Source organism: Micromys minutus, assembly GCF_963924665.1.
Source record: "Micromys minutus genome assembly, chromosome: 30".
NCBI lineage: Eukaryota > Metazoa > Chordata > Mammalia > Rodentia > Muridae > Micromys > Micromys minutus.
The window spans coordinates 20,923,142-20,941,593 of record NC_137965.1 but is presented as its reverse complement, the minus strand read 5'-3'; the positions used below and the strand labels follow the sequence as shown (position 1 = coordinate 20,941,593).

Genomic DNA, 18,452 nt, shown 5'->3' with positions numbered 1-18,452 from the left:
CACAAGTAAGTACTGAGTGTTAATTATAATTAAAACAATAACTCTTTAATGAAGCATCAGTAACTCTGATTAATCAGCTACTTCCCAGGCAGGCCCTTCTCCAGCTCCCAAGGGTTTTCTGCAGCAGACTGTAGCAATGCTGCTCTTTCCCACAGCCTATTGTTTTCACAGTAAATATGTGAATTGATTACCCAGGAGCCCAAGTCAGGATATACTGTTGTTTTGCTTTATTCTTTATTATGTTAGGAATCCTACACAGTGGGAGGGGTTGGTATCCACAGTAGGGTCACCTTGGGACTTCTAATATGGAAATTATAAATGAATTCTTTGTTGCTGTAAATTATAAACAGAACAACAGCAGCAGACTTCCACACTTATAAATATGTATTCCTTACCCCCCACCACCCCCAGACACACACACCAATGAAATTACAGTGAGGGACAGATCAAAATGAATTAGCACCTGTCAGGGAAATTTGATGGGTCATTCTGCACTGTAATTTTCTTCCCCTCTCATGTGAGTGGGATATAATAGCCAAGGCCTGCATCTCACTCTCCTTCGCCCATTGTGGTTAACAATGGCTCAAATGTGGGAATGAATCACCTGGTGTATTACCTCTGTGCAGCAGGAGGCAAATTGAAAAGCTCGGTTTTTACAATCAAAATGAGTTTGACTGTATTTGGACCCTGAATATCACTTAGTATCTGTGGCTATTGTTGCATTTTACCTTTCTATCCCTAAATATTACAAAAATTGGCTGTCTGTAAATCTCTTAGACTTCCATAAGAAGTTCCCAAAGCCAGAAGTTCCGAAATCTATTCAGTTTGACCACATCACTTTCCCTGACTTATGACTATAAGAATTCTCCTACCACAACAAAACATATTTTGCCCAGAAAGCAGCAGTGCTAAGACCAATTCAAATAAATTGGCATTGTGACCACAGTCATGAGGGCCAAGGTTCTTTTATGCAATGCTACAGATGTCTTAACAAAAAGCAGAGGTCTAAAGTAGACGGCTAAACTCTAGTGAAAATGAAACGTTAAAAATAAAGGTACAGACAGTGTTTACAAGTTTGGTTCAATGCAGCCGTGATGGGTAAGGAAGGAACCATGCTGAAGAAAAACAAATGATGCAGCTTAAAACTTAAAGCACACAGAGATAAGGAAAGAGGCCAGCAAAGATGAAGGGGCAAATGGTAAAAAAGGAGATGCTGTAGACCTAAGTGATAATAATCTATGGATCCCAGATCATTATCCTAGCTTCAGATAGGCTGTCTTTACCTTGGCCCTAAGTCCTTTATATTCTGTGTTCACATCTCCAGTGACATGTCCTAAAATCCAAATGTAGCCAGAGCAATTGAACAAATGTTTCTCCACAAGGTATTTCAGGTTTGTGTCTTGTTCATTTGTTAGTTTTGAAGTCAGCTCGAAATTCTCAGTTACTGCAAGTGTATAACTTCCTACTCTTAAGAGATGGCATATCTCCCATTACCCTTGTTCCATCTTATGTGTAATTTCCTGTCTTTTAAATTGTCCCATTACCCATCATGTGATGTTTCTCAACCAGCTATTTCTGTCTAATCTTCCCAATGTATCTTTGCTTCCTTGGGGATTAAAACACAATCATAGACTGTTTTTTAATTAAAAATTCCCAACCTTTCAACCCAAATGTTAATGCTCTCTGTCCTTTCTCCTAGTGGTTCTTTAGAGGTCTTCCTAGGTCTCATTTCTTCCTTTCCTCTTCCCTTCATTTCTTTTCTTCCTTTTTTGTCTCTCAAACATGTTAGGGGTGGTAAGTATACCCCATACACCATGAAATACACGGATACTTTTTTTGCCACTTGATAACACCTGAAAATGAGCCTCTTGTGTGGTTACTTAGAATGATGGCTGACTCACAACCACATTCATCTTTCCCGCTGAACTGGGAAATTGTGCTTACGCTTAATTCCTCTATGGGGGTTCCTGTTAGCACATGAATTTTACTTCTCAGTGGTACACACTCATGAATCTTGAGAGAAGGTATGTTTGGAGGTTGCCGCATGCACACATTCCAGATTGCTTTCCAAATGGGGATACCGAAAGACAATATCACACCAGCCATGCCGGATTGCTGAATGATGCCTGCTAAGAGCCACTAACTGATTGACACACAGCGTGGCATGAATAACGAAATGTTCTGCTTTCACAGTTTGCAGTTTGTTCTCCTCAGACCATGCGTTGAATCTGATCTGTTCCACACAAACAACAGAACAATCACATTCTCACATTGGTAAAGGCGACACAAGACATCAAGAAACCGAACACCGAAATAAGGGCTGGCACATGTTAAAGGGAAAATTAAAAACCTATGTTGCTTTCTCAGCTCTTGAAGCACAATAGAATAACTGCATTTAAGGGAGACTCCAGGGCATGATCCCATTTGAACACCATGTAATAGGAAAAGGAAACGCTTCCACAAACCACACTTTAGATTTAGAAAGACGGGTCTACGGGAGTTCAGAGGAGTTTGAAAGTCACACAACTTTTCAGTCACACTCCCTCTACTTCCTGTCATCTCCATTCAGAACCTGGTGTCCAGGATCCAGAGAATCCTTGGAGACTTCCTAGGGAGCGGACTGCCTAAGGCTTGCCACTGAGCACATAAGAGTTGGGAGAACAGTATCTCTGTCCTGCTTGGGAATGAAGCCCATGACTACTTAGGGTCATGACCCTGACCCTAACCCCTGATGCTGACTCCAACCTTAACCATGAGCATGACCATGACCATAACTAACCTATAACCCTAACCATCTAATACCTACCCATACCCTGACCCTGAGCATCACTATAACCATAATCATAAGCCTGTCTAATGCTAAATTTGACCCTAGTCATGACTTTAACCCTGTGTAACCCTGACCCTAATCCTGTTGAGCCCTAACCCCAACCCTGACCCTGACCTCTGACCCCTGACCCTGACACTGACCTTGAATAACAATATTACTAGCCATCATGGACAATGTGCTTTATCTTTTCTGGGAAAACCCAGCTTCTCCCAAATCTGGTGCATATCTAACCCAGACATGAAGAAGAGTATTTACATCATGGTATCTAACGTGACACCCTATGCATGTATGGGGCCTGCCTACAGCCTGTGCCTCAAGAAAAATCAGGAATCTCAAGACGAAATGTCTTTGAAGCATGTCATGGTTTTTCTTTTCTTCTTAATACAAGTTGCACATTTCACATTGCCGAGAAAAACAGTGAAGACAGGTGTGGAGGGAAAAGCAAGACTCCCTCACCCCCATCCACACCGTGTTCACCGGCAGCATTCCAAGTCCTCAGAGACAGTCACCATTTGAGCTTCAGTGTGTTCTCAGAAACGTGCTACAGAATCACATGTGCCTGAGTCTCTGTGTAACAAGTGTGGGTTTCTGTTTTGTCTTTTTCTTTTTTTTTTTAACAGACAAAGGGTTGTTTTATTTTAATGACTGACTCATGTGAGGCCACAGCTAGGCCACTATGTACAGCCATGAGGGAAGCTTTATCTCTTGGTCTCCTCCTCCTTGGATAGATCTTGATGATCTCTTCCCTCTTGGCCAGGACGCACCCCTCCCGGTGCTTTTGTGCTCCCTTGGTCTTAGACCTTCGAGCCTCAGCCTGGTCGGCCAATAGCTTCTTGCCGGCCTTGTCTTGTCAGTTTGTGGATGTGCTCCATGAGAATCCGCGTGTTTTCAATACATTCCCTCTGACCTTCGGGTACAGGCTGTGATACTTATGGCGGTCAATCTACTTAGGTCCCCGGAATCTCCCGAGAGGCCCGCACGGGATTCTCATCCTTATCATCCCCTTCTCAGGCATCTGAGCGTTGACAATACCCTTCCGCTTCCCTACGCCCATATGCCTGCTCTTCTGTCGGGCCAAGGTGTTTTTCCAGCAGCGAGCCTGGAATGGCCAGTCACAGGCTTCTGGATGATCAGCCCATGTTTGATCAGCTTCCTGATCTGCTGACAGGACTGACACTGGAGACTTCATTGGTTTCACTGGGGTCCAACCGGACCTTCTTTTTACCCCAGCGGCACTCTAGAGACAAGCTTCTTCTGTAGCCTGAGCAGATTTACGGCCGCGGACACAGCAAAGAAGGGAAAGATCTTGCTCTATATTTTTCTCAAAAGGTCACAGATTTGTACTCTTTTTGACTTTATGCAAAGATAAATACACCTTTGGTTCAGAATATATGCCACAGCCTTGTAAAAAAAAAAAGAACTATGCATTATTACCTTATATCAGGCGGGGCTATAATTTCTATTGTCAAATCCATATGAGTAATGTGTAAAATTTTCTGACATATATTCAAAAATAATACAAAGTGAATATTATCATTTATAGCTTAATCTGATTCAGGCAACACAAAATACCATAGATGGAGTAATTTTTTCATAATAAAAAATAACTTACTTTTTTATGAAGTGCACATGCCATACATATATTTATGTGTATATGTACATATATGTAATTTTCACACTCATTACTCTCCCTAACCCCCCACTACCTCCAAACCCTTTCTACTTCTGTCTCACCCACGGAGATAAAGGAAAAGTTGCTTGCATTAACTGAAACACAGGCAATTTAGCAGTGGCCATACCACTGAAGAAAATGGCTCCCTTCCCCCAGCAACTGCTCACTGCCAGCAGCTCTTCATGGAAGGGCGGGGCCTCGTGAGCTGTTCTCCTGTGTATAGTGCAGAGTTGCTGCGCTTCATCCTGTGTAGATAGCCCCCGCTGCTGTGAGCTCCTGGGTGCAGTGGCCATGTCATGGCCGGAAGCCACTGTTTCCCAGCATCCCTCCCACCTTCTAGCTTTTATCTCATATTCTTTCCCGTTTCCCCGTCTTTGATGTCCCCGTGCCTTGCACACACTGATACAGATGCTCCACTTATGACTGCACACTCAACAGGCTCGTATTCTGATCAGCTCAGCTGTTATGTGTCTTTCCATTGCCTGCCGCAAGCAGAGGCCTCTCTGATCAAGACCAAGAGCAGCACAAATCTACATAAACATAAATATTCAGAAGGCAGTTTGACAGCACGTCCAGTTGTCCAAAGGACAATACTAGGTTCCTCCTTAAGGCCTATGATCTCTCTGGGCATAGGGTTTTGACCAGGTTGACTGTACCAGTTAGAATTCTGTCCTGCGGAGAGGGCCTCAAACCGGATCAGAGAGTAGTTACTTACTCCAACAACAGTTACACAATTCTGTGCAGTATTTTTCCTGGTGGGTCAGTGTTATAGCTTACAGGGTCCAGAGCACAAAAGAACAACTGAAGACTTTTATTCCTTAGCACCTCAGGTATGGCAGTACAGACACGAGTCAACAGGGAGGAAGCTCCCAGGCCAGGTTCAGCTTGGTTTTTCTATGTCTTGAGTTCAAAGTGGAACCAGAGAAATTCACGTTTCACAATTCTGGGGTCTTGAAAGTCAAAGATGACAAGACTCTCTCCTTATTTCTTGGCAGCAATCTTCTTACAGTTCCTCGTGTGGCAGGGAGACAAGAGAACATAAAAGGGAAAGAACTGTATGTGTGCCCCCATCTCTCTCCATCCCCTAGGGAGCAGGCAAACCCAACAAGTGCTCCCCACCTTCACCACCTTACCTTAATCTAATCATTCCCAAAGACTTCACCTCCAAATTCTGTCCCATGTACGATATGGCCTTAGCATGAAGTTTAGAAGCAAGATACAGACATTCAGTCAATCAATCATAATGTATATATCCTCATGCTCTTGAGTGGGGACATGGTTAGAAACCACGTTGCTGTCAAACAGTTCACACCTTGACATTTTTTACAAAATGCTCTCCAAAGGCATATCCGAGAGCACAGGGCTAGGGATGCACCACCTCCACCGTTCTCATTGGCGAGATGCACATTTTATGTTATTTATTGCTAAGTTTTTAAATATTTTCCAATTCAACAGGCAAATAATGGATTCTCACCCCATTGAGCATATTTCAAGTCATTATCGATCACTTGTGGTTTAGTCCCTGGATTGCTTTTAAGCTCTTCTTGTTTATTTTTTTTTTTATTTGATTGTCTTTTTGTATTGATCATCAAGACAATTTTATATCGTAAGAAATTAGTTTCAGGGCCATTGTATGCCGCATACTTTCTCTCGGTTTATTGTTCTTCTTCAGAATTTGACTGATGGAATGTGTTGACTATCTATTGCTCCTAACAAACCCTCTACTGTCCTTAAAAATAGTCATTACTTTCAAAATTCTAAGGGTCGAGAATGTTTCAGGGCATAGGAACATCAGACACAGCACAAAGCTGCTGTGCACTGGCTCTTGCCAAAGACTTTTTCGATCTAGAAGTTGTTCAGAACACAGCACAAAGCCTGAGCAGCAGCGTAAGGATGGAGGAGCTTTACTTTGCCTCACAGTTTTGGGGTGTGGTCCATCATGGTGGGGAAATGTGCTAGTGGGAGTGTAAGGCAGAGCGGGCCAGTGAGCATCCATGCCAAGAGACCGCAGAGAGCAATGGAGGTTGGCGTTCAGTTCCTTATTTCCTTTTAGAGCAGGATGCCAACTCATAGAATCCCGCCCCTCATACTTCAATAGGCTCTTCTGCCCCAGCTAACCTAATCTAGAAACTTAGACGTGCCCAGAGGTGTGTCTCCTAGGTGATTCTAGGTCCCATTAGCTCGACAGTCAATATTAGCAATCACATTTGGCTTTTACCCAGCACTTTTGGTCCCACAGAATTCCTTCGTATGATCTTTGAACACACTGACTCTTTCAGGACAATTTGGTTAGCTGAGGATTCTCCAGGAGTGCAATGGTAAAAGCTGCCAGGACTCCGGAGACTTCAACCTTAGAAAAGACTCCATTCCAGCATTCCAGATCCACTGCTCCTCAGACACTCTCCCTCAGCGCTCTGACTTTGCACAATTAAACTTTCCCTTTGTCTGCATTCACTATGTTGAAGAACTCGAGACTTGTTTTGTTTTTCCAGTTCCTATACTCATATTTGGCAACCAGTAAGAAGTCGTATGTTCAGTTTTACCATTGCTACTCTTTTGTATACAAATTATAGCACTGGATTGACTTTTTCCTGTTGTAGCTTTTTTCCGCTTTGAGACAGTTTTGGCAGTAAGTCGGCGAACATCTGAAATTTAAGTTAAACTTGAGGTTTATCTTAAAGTCATTTTAGGCAGAAGACGAGGGATAAAATATGGAATCAAATGTTTTAGTCTCTCTTAAAATTAGTCTAGATCATTATTTAGATCATTGTATGTGTGTCAACAAATCAACTTTTCTAAATGTTCAGAGTTCGTTGGATTTGTCCAAACCAGAAGGCTTTGGAAAGAAGTACTCTCATTGAGGACTGGCCATATGGGAGTAGGGGAGGAAAGGGGCTGGCAGTGTGTGCCAAGGGGGCAAGATAAGCCAGAATTTGCCTCTGGAAGGGCTTGGGTGGTGTAAGTAAGATGTCCTGTACTGAACAGGAAGATTCTCTTAGAGCAGGTCTCCTTCAGCTGTGCTCTGCGTGCAGTTAACAGGTGACTCTTACATGCTCCCTGGGTGACTCTCACATGCTCCCTGGGCCCCTGATGGTTCAGAGCCAAGCTGATGAGGTGCTGGGCTCTGAACTCACTGGCATCTTACAAACTTTAATCTGCAAGCTCCACTTCCGTAGTACGTTCTTCATGCTCCAATAACCAACCACATAGCTCTGGTCTTTGCGAGCTCAATGGACACACGCTGAAACTCCATGGACCAAACTGGCTCAAGATGCTCTGTCACTTGCATGTTGTTGTTTATGTCCTGCTGCCATCTTCAAGGCCAACGCACAGTTGTAATTTAACAACACAGTTCATCTTAGGCATCTAAGTAAAGATGAGAATGCAAACATGAGCACGGAAGTTTAGAGTCACTTGACAAATATAAATTCAGAGCAAAATCCCCATATAAATATAGAAGATGTGCCCACAGGATTAAAGAGCACAAATTTGTAAGCATGGCCATTTTTCAATAATATTTTTTAAAATATATGTATTTATTAAGATACCAGTTGCCTTGGTAATGAGTAATCCATGGACATAATCTTGTTAACCCCACTTGCCGCAGAGGCGAATTCCTTTATGCTCCAGCCTCATTTAAAATCAAAGCACAGTGAAGTGCCTCATAGGCCAATGGACTTCTTCCAGAATCAGCAGAAACTCATCCTCTTGAAGAATGAGATCAAGGAGTTGAGTCTATAAAAGCAGAGAAAAACCAGAGCAACCATCCTCAAAATCACGTACCACTGAAGAAACCTAGATAGAACATGCACCTTTCCCTAGAACTTTGCAAATCTGTCCCAGTGATGGCTAAGGAAATAGTATTCTTTATTGTCTACCCAAGATGGCATTGCAGCACAGGTAGCATCCTCCTGGGTGTGGGCAGGACTCCAGCCTGTCTCCTTGTGAAGCCTCTTAAAACTATACCAAACAAAGCCACACCCCTCCCAATGCATTTCTGGAACCCTGGTGTTGAAACCAGAAACCAGGCAAGAGGCAGCCAAGATTGAAGGCAAAGTGGTCTTCAATCTAGAAACTGGTGCTAAGTCAAGTTCTTAAGAAGGCTGTAAATAACTATGGTCACTTTCAGAGATGATGGGTTCTGAGATTTTGGTGCCTTTTCTGAAAATAGTTATTGTGCAGTACAGTTGCCAGTAAGAGACAATGCATGTCAGCAAAGGACAGGAACACTTTGGGCAGTTTAGAGAGTGAAATCAAAGCATTCTCTGGGAGGGGATGGGAAAAGCCCGAGGCAGCTGTCTTAAGGAGAAGGCTTGACACACAAAGTAAAGGAAAACAAGCTACAAGAGGACATTTGAGAAAATAAAGTCATTGTTAGCTGGAACTGAAAAGGGAAGGCATCATAAAAATAAATAAATAAATAAATAGATAAATAAATAAATAAATAACTTAGTTAATGAGGCAAGGAAAGAGCTGGGGGTGCAGATGGAGAAGGCTCAAGCTGATTCTGTCAGCCAGAAGAAAGAAAGGTGGTTGACAGTTGGAAAAGCAAAACTCCATGCTCAAAAGCTATCCATACATAAACCAAAAGACCCGAAACATTGAATATGAAAACTGTCATCTACCGAGCTGCACTTGGCACAGCTCCACTCTGAGAGGTCCAGGCGTGGTGACGGCACTGGGGGTCTACCTGAAGGCTCCACACTCAACCTGTACTGTGTACAGTCACTTGTGTGGGTGAGATTGGTCTCAGCTGCTGGATTGTCATAGGCAAAGCCCCCAGTCTTTGCTAACACAGAGCAAAATGCAGGTGCTATAACTCTGAAAATGTAAAAAGGTAGAAGAGCTAGAAATGCCAAAGACATGGTGGAGGAGAGGCAGACACTGAGGAGCAAAGTGTCTTTGTTTTACCAGGGGGTTATTCCAGATGGGACAGAAATTGCATGGGTTAAAATTTGATTAGACTCTAAATAGAGTGTCTTTAAAGCAGAACATCGGTCAGTGTGATACGTCAGACCTGTACAAAGTCAGCCAAAACCTGGAGGAGACTGTCACAGGGGAGCAGTTGACACAGAGCAGGTACCTCCACAGCTCTATCAGACCCTGTCCCTTCTTATCATCAAGGAAGCACACACCTTTAATCTCAGTACTCAGAAAGCTGAGGCAAGAGGACAGTAAATTCAAGGCACCACCCTTCCCCAGTCAGAGGCTTCCTGGAGGTAGGTGGCCACTCCCAGTGGGGTCTGATGCCACCCACTACCCTTCTTTCTGTCACTGAGCAAAGCCTTTTTTTCTCTCTCCGTGGTCAGGCTTCCTTCTGGTGGCCAGTGACATGTAACAAACCAGATGGATAAATTAAAAAAAAAAAGTCACGAAAGCTGATTCATAGAGAGCAGGCTGAGGTAATATTACCTTAATTCTATGGGGAGGGCCTAAGGCTCATTCATGGCCACAAGGTCCTTGGGGAAATCATTAGGGAAGTGAGTACCATACCATAGGAGGCAGGATGGAGTCTCCAGAAAGAACCTTCAGATCCATGAGACAAGGGAAGCTTCTGACTCTTACTGGTTTTCAAAACGCAGGGGAGGGGCAATCCACATTCTCTGTGATTTAGCCTAGCCTGCCCTACAGGGCAGGAGGGGACAGGACAAAGGAAAAGTTGTGCTTGCAGATTGTCTTGCAAGGGGAAATAAAAACCACAGGGCCATGGGCAAGCCATAAATGCAGCCGCTGTGGCCAACTCCGTGTTCCCGCTGTGTGTTCTCTGAGTGCAGATTGTGAGGGGACACCGTGTCAGCTCACAGTAGGGGCTGTTCCTAGAGTCCCTGCACTTCTGCCCCTTCACACTCTTAATGATGCTGCTTCCCTGCCTCTCTCTGAAGCCAGATGTTGAGCACATAGCAACTTCTGAGCACATCTGCCTTTACTTTATTCAGTTTTCCCTTAGCTATTAGCAGCTCCCCGAAGGCAAGGCTCACCCCGCACCTGGTGTGGAAGAAGCAGCCTGGGAGAATGTCTTTTCAGTGCATCTTCTGGGAGCATCTTGCCTCAGGCTTCCTTCTCTTACATCACAAATCATGGTCCCCTGCACTTCTAAACTACGCTATGCCTGAAAATATGCCTACTTTGAATGAAGAAGAGAATTATATGGAACATATAGACCGTTTTAACCTATGTAAGCTGTGAATTTCCCTTAATCATGAACCATATTTTCAAAAGAAAAGGCACAGTACCCTCCATTCCACCGCGCCTGACCTTCCCTTCTGAAGTCACAACTAAAGGCAGGCAGGTATCACTGGTGCCTCAGAAGTGAGACCATTTGACATCTGGATCACTGGGAAGGCTGACTGCAGGTCTGCTGGATGTTAGAGGGGGACACTTCAGAGCTGTCCTGGAAAGACAAATGTCCCCAGTGTTACCTGTACCCTGGGAAAATGTTCACATACAAACACCTTGTATTGCACTTTCCCCAAGTCCAAGGAGAAGGCTGCCTTCCTCATTCTGTAGTGACATGGGAAAGTAGACACTTGCCTCTGTGTCTTAGAAAGGGCAGCATTTGGAGAGAGCCTGGCTTCAGCGCCACATGCACAATCATTACTTTATGTGCCCCCCTGAGCTCTCTGGGGCAAGAACTGAAACCATGAATGTTGTAGGGGACTTTCTAAGAAGCCCCACAAATAATTTACTCTAGCGGGGGTTGGGGGGCTGGGGGGAGGGTCAGCTCCGCACTGCACTGTGTTATATTGTGTTGAAAAGGCTGGACTGACGTAGCTCAGTAGTAGAGTGCTTGCTTGGTATGCAGAGGCCCTGGGTCTAGTCTCCAGAACTGCAGGGATAGATCAATAAACAAACAAACAAGGAAATAGTCTGAAAATACCAAACACTGCAGGGTTTATAATGAACTTATAAAGCATGTTAAATAAGAGCTATTCTCATTATATTTGCTTTAAGAACAAGTTATCTCCCACCTCAGAACCTTCGCTCTATATAAATTAGATCTTCACTGCTTTGTGGAATTATGCATCCTAATCCTATTACTTCCACATCCCAAGACTTTGATATGGACTATTTACTGGAGGAGTGGAGTGGAATATTGAAAATCTGAACCATTTCAGAAAATAGGAGATGTATTCTTCTAGAAATTTTTGGAAGTGCTCATGATGTGGCATGAGGAAGTCAAAGTTCTGGGTAACACAGGGAGGGGGCACTTGAGGAGGTCAACGTTCTGGGTAACCACGAGTTGGGGTACTGGGTAACCAGGGGTTGGGGGTACTCCTTTCATGTACTCCAGCTTCATTTATTGTGCCCTCTGGTTTAAATTCTCCTGACAGGTAGTTGATTTGGGTTTCCTCTAAGCCCATTTGCCATGCCTCTCTCTCCCACTGTCCAATTAGCTGTGCTGCCTCCTTGCCCCCATTCCCTTTAGCATTGTTAAGCATCCAGCCCAGGGCCTTGTTCTTGACAAGCAAGAGGACCACCACTGAGCCACCTGTCCCAGCTCTGAGCTGCTTTTGACTTTTATTAATGACTGCACTGTGTGTGCGTCTCCTTCACAGTGTGACAGTGAGCCCAGTGTGTGCTCAGAGACCCAGAGTCCTGATGCTGCTCCCCCTCACGGATTCCTATCACTGCCATTTCAATAAATTAAAGTCCCATCTACCCTTTGAATGCTCATGTTTACCCACTGTCATTTCCAGAGAGGCTTCCCTGAGAACTTGAGCTTTAAATGTGTTCTACTTTCGCTGAATTCACTTAAATATTCCATTTATCTGTATTTTAATGCATTCATTCCCTACCATACTCAATTCTACAATACACTCAGAGTCCAATGTCTGGAAAGCAGCCAGCCCTCCATACACATCCACAGCTGAGTGGGAAAAAAAAACATAGATGGCTTAGAGAATTTATGGAGAGTATGCATTCAGTGAACATTCGGTGGCTCTGAAATGATTGAAAAGTACCAGGTAATATTTCCAATGGGCTGATGAGAAAGGGCAAGGCATCCAGAGAGGAATCAATGTCAATAAACGTGGCATGTGCCATTCTGGTCAATGGGAAAATATACATTAAAAGATAAATGTTTCTGTGAAACACCTCTGGTTGAATCTCCTTCATCTGAAGGTCAGAGCCCTTTGTAAATATTTGATAAATGCTCAGAGCTATACGGTCTAGCCTTTTAATGTCCTCGGTGTTTCCTTCAATGTGGTATCAGCCTCAGGTTAAGGAGAGTGTGTGTCCACTCCTGGGGTGTCTCACAACTGTCACAAAGATGGGCTTAACTACTCTTATCTCCGGAAAGTGTTTCCAGCCAGCTTGTTTGGGGACAATAAGAACTACATGCCATTGTTTTCCCAAGTTCTCATATTTGCAAGCTAATCTCCCATGTGTGGCTGGTTTATGTGGCTCCCCCACTTTGGTACGACATCATGGTCACTGACCCTGCTTCAGGTAGAGGACATTCATGCTGCCTGCCTTTCAGGGAGCATGGACGGCTCTGAGGCTAGCTGCCAATCTCCAGCCGGAGACTCCGAGGGCGGAAACGTCTTACAGTCTTCCCCCTATTTGCCCTGGACTTCAACCTGGGATTTTTACATCAGTCAGAGTTACTCTGGGTTACATCAGGATAGAGATATTTGGGAATTCTTTTTCAGACATCACCACAGCCTTTTTACCAGACCCTCTTTCTCTGAGAAGTACAAAGGAGACAGGAGAGTAAGCCTGCAATGTTAATGGGGTCACTGTCTCAGGATCCCTAAAATTCTACAACTGTAATGTGAGGACCCCCCCCCCCCAACATATGCTAAACCATTACATTTAACCAACTCAGCAAACCCTGTGGTAACTCTATCTATTCATCTAGGTCTGCCCAGTGCCAACGTGAATCGCCACTGGCAGCAGACTCCACAGCCATAGCCAGGAAACACCCATTTAACAATCAGGAGTGTGACCCACAATAGCCACAGCATGCTCACACACAGAGACTCCATGTGATGAGAATGACTGTGCTTCCACATCCTCAGCTGCAAGATGAAGACAAGTAAGTCTGTTCTGGAGAACTGTTGGGAAGTCCCTAAAAATAACATACCTGACACATTGATGCACATGCTAACCAACATGCAGGTGCAGCACACGCGCTGTTGGCTGGGGCACAACGCTGATGCCTCACACCTGTAATTCATTTCCTTACAAACCACCTCACGAACATGAGGGCCCCATCTGAGGGCATAAAACTTTTTCAAGTGGAACACTTTGTAATTTAGAGGGCTCGTTCCGCCAGACTAATCTGATTGCTCATTACGATTCATTTGTAATATTTTAATTTTACAGATTTAGTTGGACTAGAAAATTGGCCAGTGAGAGACAGCTTGAAGTCTCAATTACAGACATGAGTTATGGGGCATTTGTGGGACCTTTTGCTTCCTTCCAAGTCACTTTGCTGTAGTCATTCTTCTCCAAAATCAATAATCAGAGATTGGGTCTTGATTTAATTGAAGACCGTGGCAGATGATAAAAGCTTCATCTATAGCTCTCGAAGACATTCCATATGCCACTCGCAACAAGACTTACCAGAGAGGGTGAACTATGTGCTCCTAAGACAAAATGTGACGTGAAGAGAAAAGTTCTTTTTTTAAAAAACTGCCACAGGCTGTCCCTATCTGTGACTTCTCCTGGACATTGTCACCTATTTGACGATTACTCAGTTAACACTTATATTCTCTCTGGCATCGGTAAAGAAAGCAGGCCTTTTCCTAAAGAAAGAAGATGACCCAAGGCAGAAGTAACATACAGGTCTGTTCTTTTGGAGGCTCACACACACACACACATACACACACACACACACACACACACACACACACACACACAAAGATGAAGGATCTGATCCCAAAGCATGGCACATGGGTTTGCTTTACCACTCAAATTTAAAACCAAATCAAGCATCCAGGCCCAGAGACCTGCAGGCGCAATCAGTGCTACATCTGAGACCAGTGGAAACACAGGTGTGAACACCACCGTCTCTGAGAAATACTGTTTAGCACTATTCTGGGCAAGAGTTAGGGATACTGCTAACAACCACCCTGGGAAGAACAATAGAAAGGCCAGCAGCAGCAGGACAATGGCTCACTCACTGATGGACGTCCTGGACTCTTTCCTTCTTCTTCATGTCTGCCCTACACAAGAGGGTGATCCACTGTGAACTCTAAACTGGTGAGAGTGTGCTGAACCGGCCCTCTGTGACACACATGATGAGTTCCTCTCTCTAAAAATGTTAGTGCTCTTCTGAAAAAAAAAAAAAAAACCAGAATAAATATCCAGCAAAAATGATATTTTGCCCATTATTCCAGATTAAATTTAAGTACCAGGCATTAAAATAAGAAAACAGGTAGTAAAGGTAAAGCCAGAGGCAAGGGAACAGTGATGAAGAGTGTCACAAACAGGATGATGTCACCTTATAGTCATATATGAAAGAGTGCCACCATGAAAATAAGGGCTCGTGGTCGCATGCCCTGTCCCCAGCCCCTGAAATCCTGGTCTTGTATCCTGTTCCAGATATTTATTGCTACATGAGAAACCTCTCCAGAGTGTGGATCCTCTCGCCCACGACTCAGCTCTTATCTTACAGTTGTATGAGCAATGGGCGTGGACAGGAGTAAGATGGACCATTTGTCCCACAGAACTGGGTAACTTGCTTGGTGTTGCCTGGCTGGCAGGGATGCTTGCATGTCTGATACTTCATTAAGGATCGAGAAGACGAATGGATTTCACTGTGCTCAGTGATGAGAGGCCAATGCCTCCCTATTCTAGTGGTCAGAAACAAGGTCCCAAGAGACCTGCAGTGGAAGCTGCAGATTTCTAGCTTGTACTCAAGAATGGCAGAGTATCACCCATGTGGTCTTCTGTTGCATGAAGTGATCATAGACATAGGTTGCACAGGATGTAGATAAAAAGAATTTATAAGTATGTCCTATCCTTCTATAATCCTTTCCTTTACAAAAGTCAATGTCTCACAAATAAATCTAAGAGCTGAATTTTCTCATCATCTTCTTCCTCCGTCATCTAGTGCCTTCATGCTGACTCAGCCCCATCTCCACTGAACCCTTTTCTCTAGGACTGTGCAGTGGATTGCCACCTCCTACTGATAACAAGGAGGCTTCCAGCTTCGTGGCTTCCTCACTCCCCAAAAGCTGCATGGATTATACACGCTTCAGTCCTACCAAACCCATTACCTGGTTAATTTCTTTACTGCTTAACTCCTCCAAGATGCCTGTTTTCACCCACTGTTTCTTATCTTTACCATTCGCTCCTGGGTTTATGCTCATGACCGAACACCTCACCTTGTGAGCTGATGCTTCTATTACCAGACTTTGTAGCATCCCAGCGTGAGCCCTAGAATCCCCTGGAGCCTAGGTTCAGTCACCTATCTTCAATAGACTCTTTTAAAGGTGAGTGCTTCTGTCTGTGAGCTTAACTTTCTCTAGCTGACAAGAGGCAGAAAAGGACCTGAGGGTGGGGGTGACACAAAAGTGCCTTTACTTAATCCCCTGCTGTTAAACTGCAGGTGTTAATTACCAGAGGCCAATGGTTTTCAGCCACAGAACAACAAGAGAGCCTTATGTCTCCAGAAGCCATCAGCTTCTAGCATCTAGTACAGTTAGAGAATTAATAAAGGCAGGAGATCATAGTCTTTTGGCCCTTGTCCATTACCATGTTCCACTTCAACCTGTTGCTTTAAGGCCAGGCAGCCCCTCCACCCGTCCAGCAACAACTAACAGTGAGAAAACAGAGAAAGGGGGTTATGCTGTATGGCCACACTGAGGGGGAACAGAGGAGCCCAGTGATACCCCTTGTCCATCTTCAGACTATGAGATGGCATGAGGTCTATTTTGAATCAGAGGTAGAGATGTAGGTAAAACTTGGCAGGCACAGTCAAGATACAGTCCTGCCCATCACCCACCCACCATTGTCTTGTCTCCCACCAGGCAGTCTGACAAATTGACAGGACTGAGAATGATCTCTTTCTGGAGGACAGCCTCCTCTGACTTGTGTCAGAGTTTAGCCTTCCTCTTTTTCCATCATGAGATTCTTCGGGAAATCCAAGTATTTAAATTGCCGAGGGAAAGTATAAGTATGTCTTTAGAACATACATTTGGTTATGGTTCCACTAAAATACTGGTTCAACAACTGTTTATTTTACTGCTAAGAGTCACCCTAGCTGGCTACAGGTGAGGAAGCATCTGACAGCAGACAGACTGTGCAGTCCCACTACTTAGGAAGCTATACTGGGAGCTGGGTCTTTGGGTGAGGCACCGTGGACCTCTCCTCGTGTTATCCGTACCCTCAGAGTATCAGAGTCAAGCCACAGTGAGCAAGTGCTGGCTCTCAGAAGCCCATGCTGAATAATGTATTCATTTTCTCATGCCATCTCTGCAGCCTCCTCTCAGAGCTGACTGCTGTGGCGGAAGAGAAGAGAGAAAAATTGCCTGGCTTAGTGAAGTTGGAGGGAGATTTTATCAGTGTGTTTAATAGCTAGGGTTGGCATTCAATTTTGAATTTCCCTGCTGTGGCAGGGGAATGTGAGGCTCTACATTACCATTCTCAGCTATATTTCCTCTGGAAAGTTTTCCACTGGCCATGAAAGCCACCAAATACAAGAAAGATCAATAAAAAGTTTTAAAAATAGCATCCAATAAGTGTCCCATAAAATGCCATTGTTATGGCAGAAAGTACAGCCTTGTCCAGAGATAGCATCTATTACCACTTCAGCTCTTTTAGTTGGCTTTAAGTTCTCCATCTCAAATAGCATAGATGTAGGGTCAGAGGAATGTCCACATTAACTGAATATAGAAACAAGTAATAAGGCTCATTTAACCCATGTTCATACTCCAGGTAATTCTTTCTAATGAATTGAACAACACCTCCAGCCAGATGTTGAGAAGAATGTACTCATAAGCACATTCAAGAACAATCACTAGGAGCCACAGGAACCACAGCCATGTGGAACCATTTGTATGAAGAAAGTTCAGGTTCACATAGGACACCAAAGGAAAGATGTTTCAAGGGTGAAGATCCCCATAGGAGCATGTTTTCAGATACAGTGAAATATAAAGATCAAGCAAGATATGTAATCAGAGAGTATTTAAGATGCTAACTAAGCTATGGTGGCATATTTCTGGAATCATGATACTAGAGAGCAGGAGGCAGAGGCAAGAAGATCACCACATGTTCTAGAGACCAGCATGGACTTTGTGATAAAAACATTGTCTCAAAGGGGGTAGGGAAGACAAAGAGACTAACATCTGGAAGAGGCACTAAAAATAAATGAGCGGTGAAAACTAAGTGGGCCCTAGAATGAAAATAGAGGTTTGGATCTCACCCTGATGAGTTTGATTTTAGTTTAGGAAATATTGGAGAAGGACAGAAGAGCTTCAAGTGCATGTAGGTGTTTTTATGACTATTACCAAGGAAGCCTAGTTTCCAATCAGTCATTGTCAGATTGGAAATCAAAAGAGAATTAAGAAAATCTTGTAGAGTCTAGAAAAGACCATGATAGAACTCAATCTAAACAGGAGTGCCTCAGTAGAGAGAAGTGAGGACAGACAGGAAGGGAGTGCATGTGATGGCCACAGACAAATCCCATCAGCACATAGTAGGGCCAATGTTTGAGGTGCTAGCAAGGTGAACAACAGAGCTTATGGAGCATGGGTAGACTTGCCACATTGCAACACAGGGATGCTCACACCATAGATCACACCATAGAGCTCACACCAGCTGGAACCCAACCAACCATGAGTTATGACTTTGACTAAATATCTTCATCCTAAAGGGATTCAGTGCATTGTTCTGTGGAGGCACATAGTATGTTTAAATATTCATCAATGCAGAGATGAGTTACATGGTTCTTTCTAGAGTAATACAGTGTAGTGGCTATTTTTGGTTGTCAACTTGACTATA

The 18,452-nt window shown here is 43.9% G+C and overlaps 1 protein-coding gene and 1 pseudogene across 3 annotated transcripts in view; one reads left to right on the top strand and one right to left on the bottom strand.

Annotated features, from left to right (window-relative positions):
* PRKN (parkin RBR E3 ubiquitin protein ligase) overlaps positions 1 to 18,452 on the top strand; it is a 1,122,166-nt gene that overhangs the window by 631,003 nt on the left and 472,711 nt on the right. The gene's annotated exons all lie outside the window — the stretch shown is intronic.
* LOC308439772 (large ribosomal subunit protein eL19-like) lies at positions 3,529 to 15,820 on the bottom strand (annotated as a pseudogene). The gene is made up of 4 exons: positions 15,728 to 15,820; positions 13,588 to 13,732; positions 9,128 to 9,291; positions 3,529 to 4,141 (listed from the first exon to the last, which is right to left on the bottom strand). The product of its transcript is annotated as a large ribosomal subunit protein eL19-like (transcript).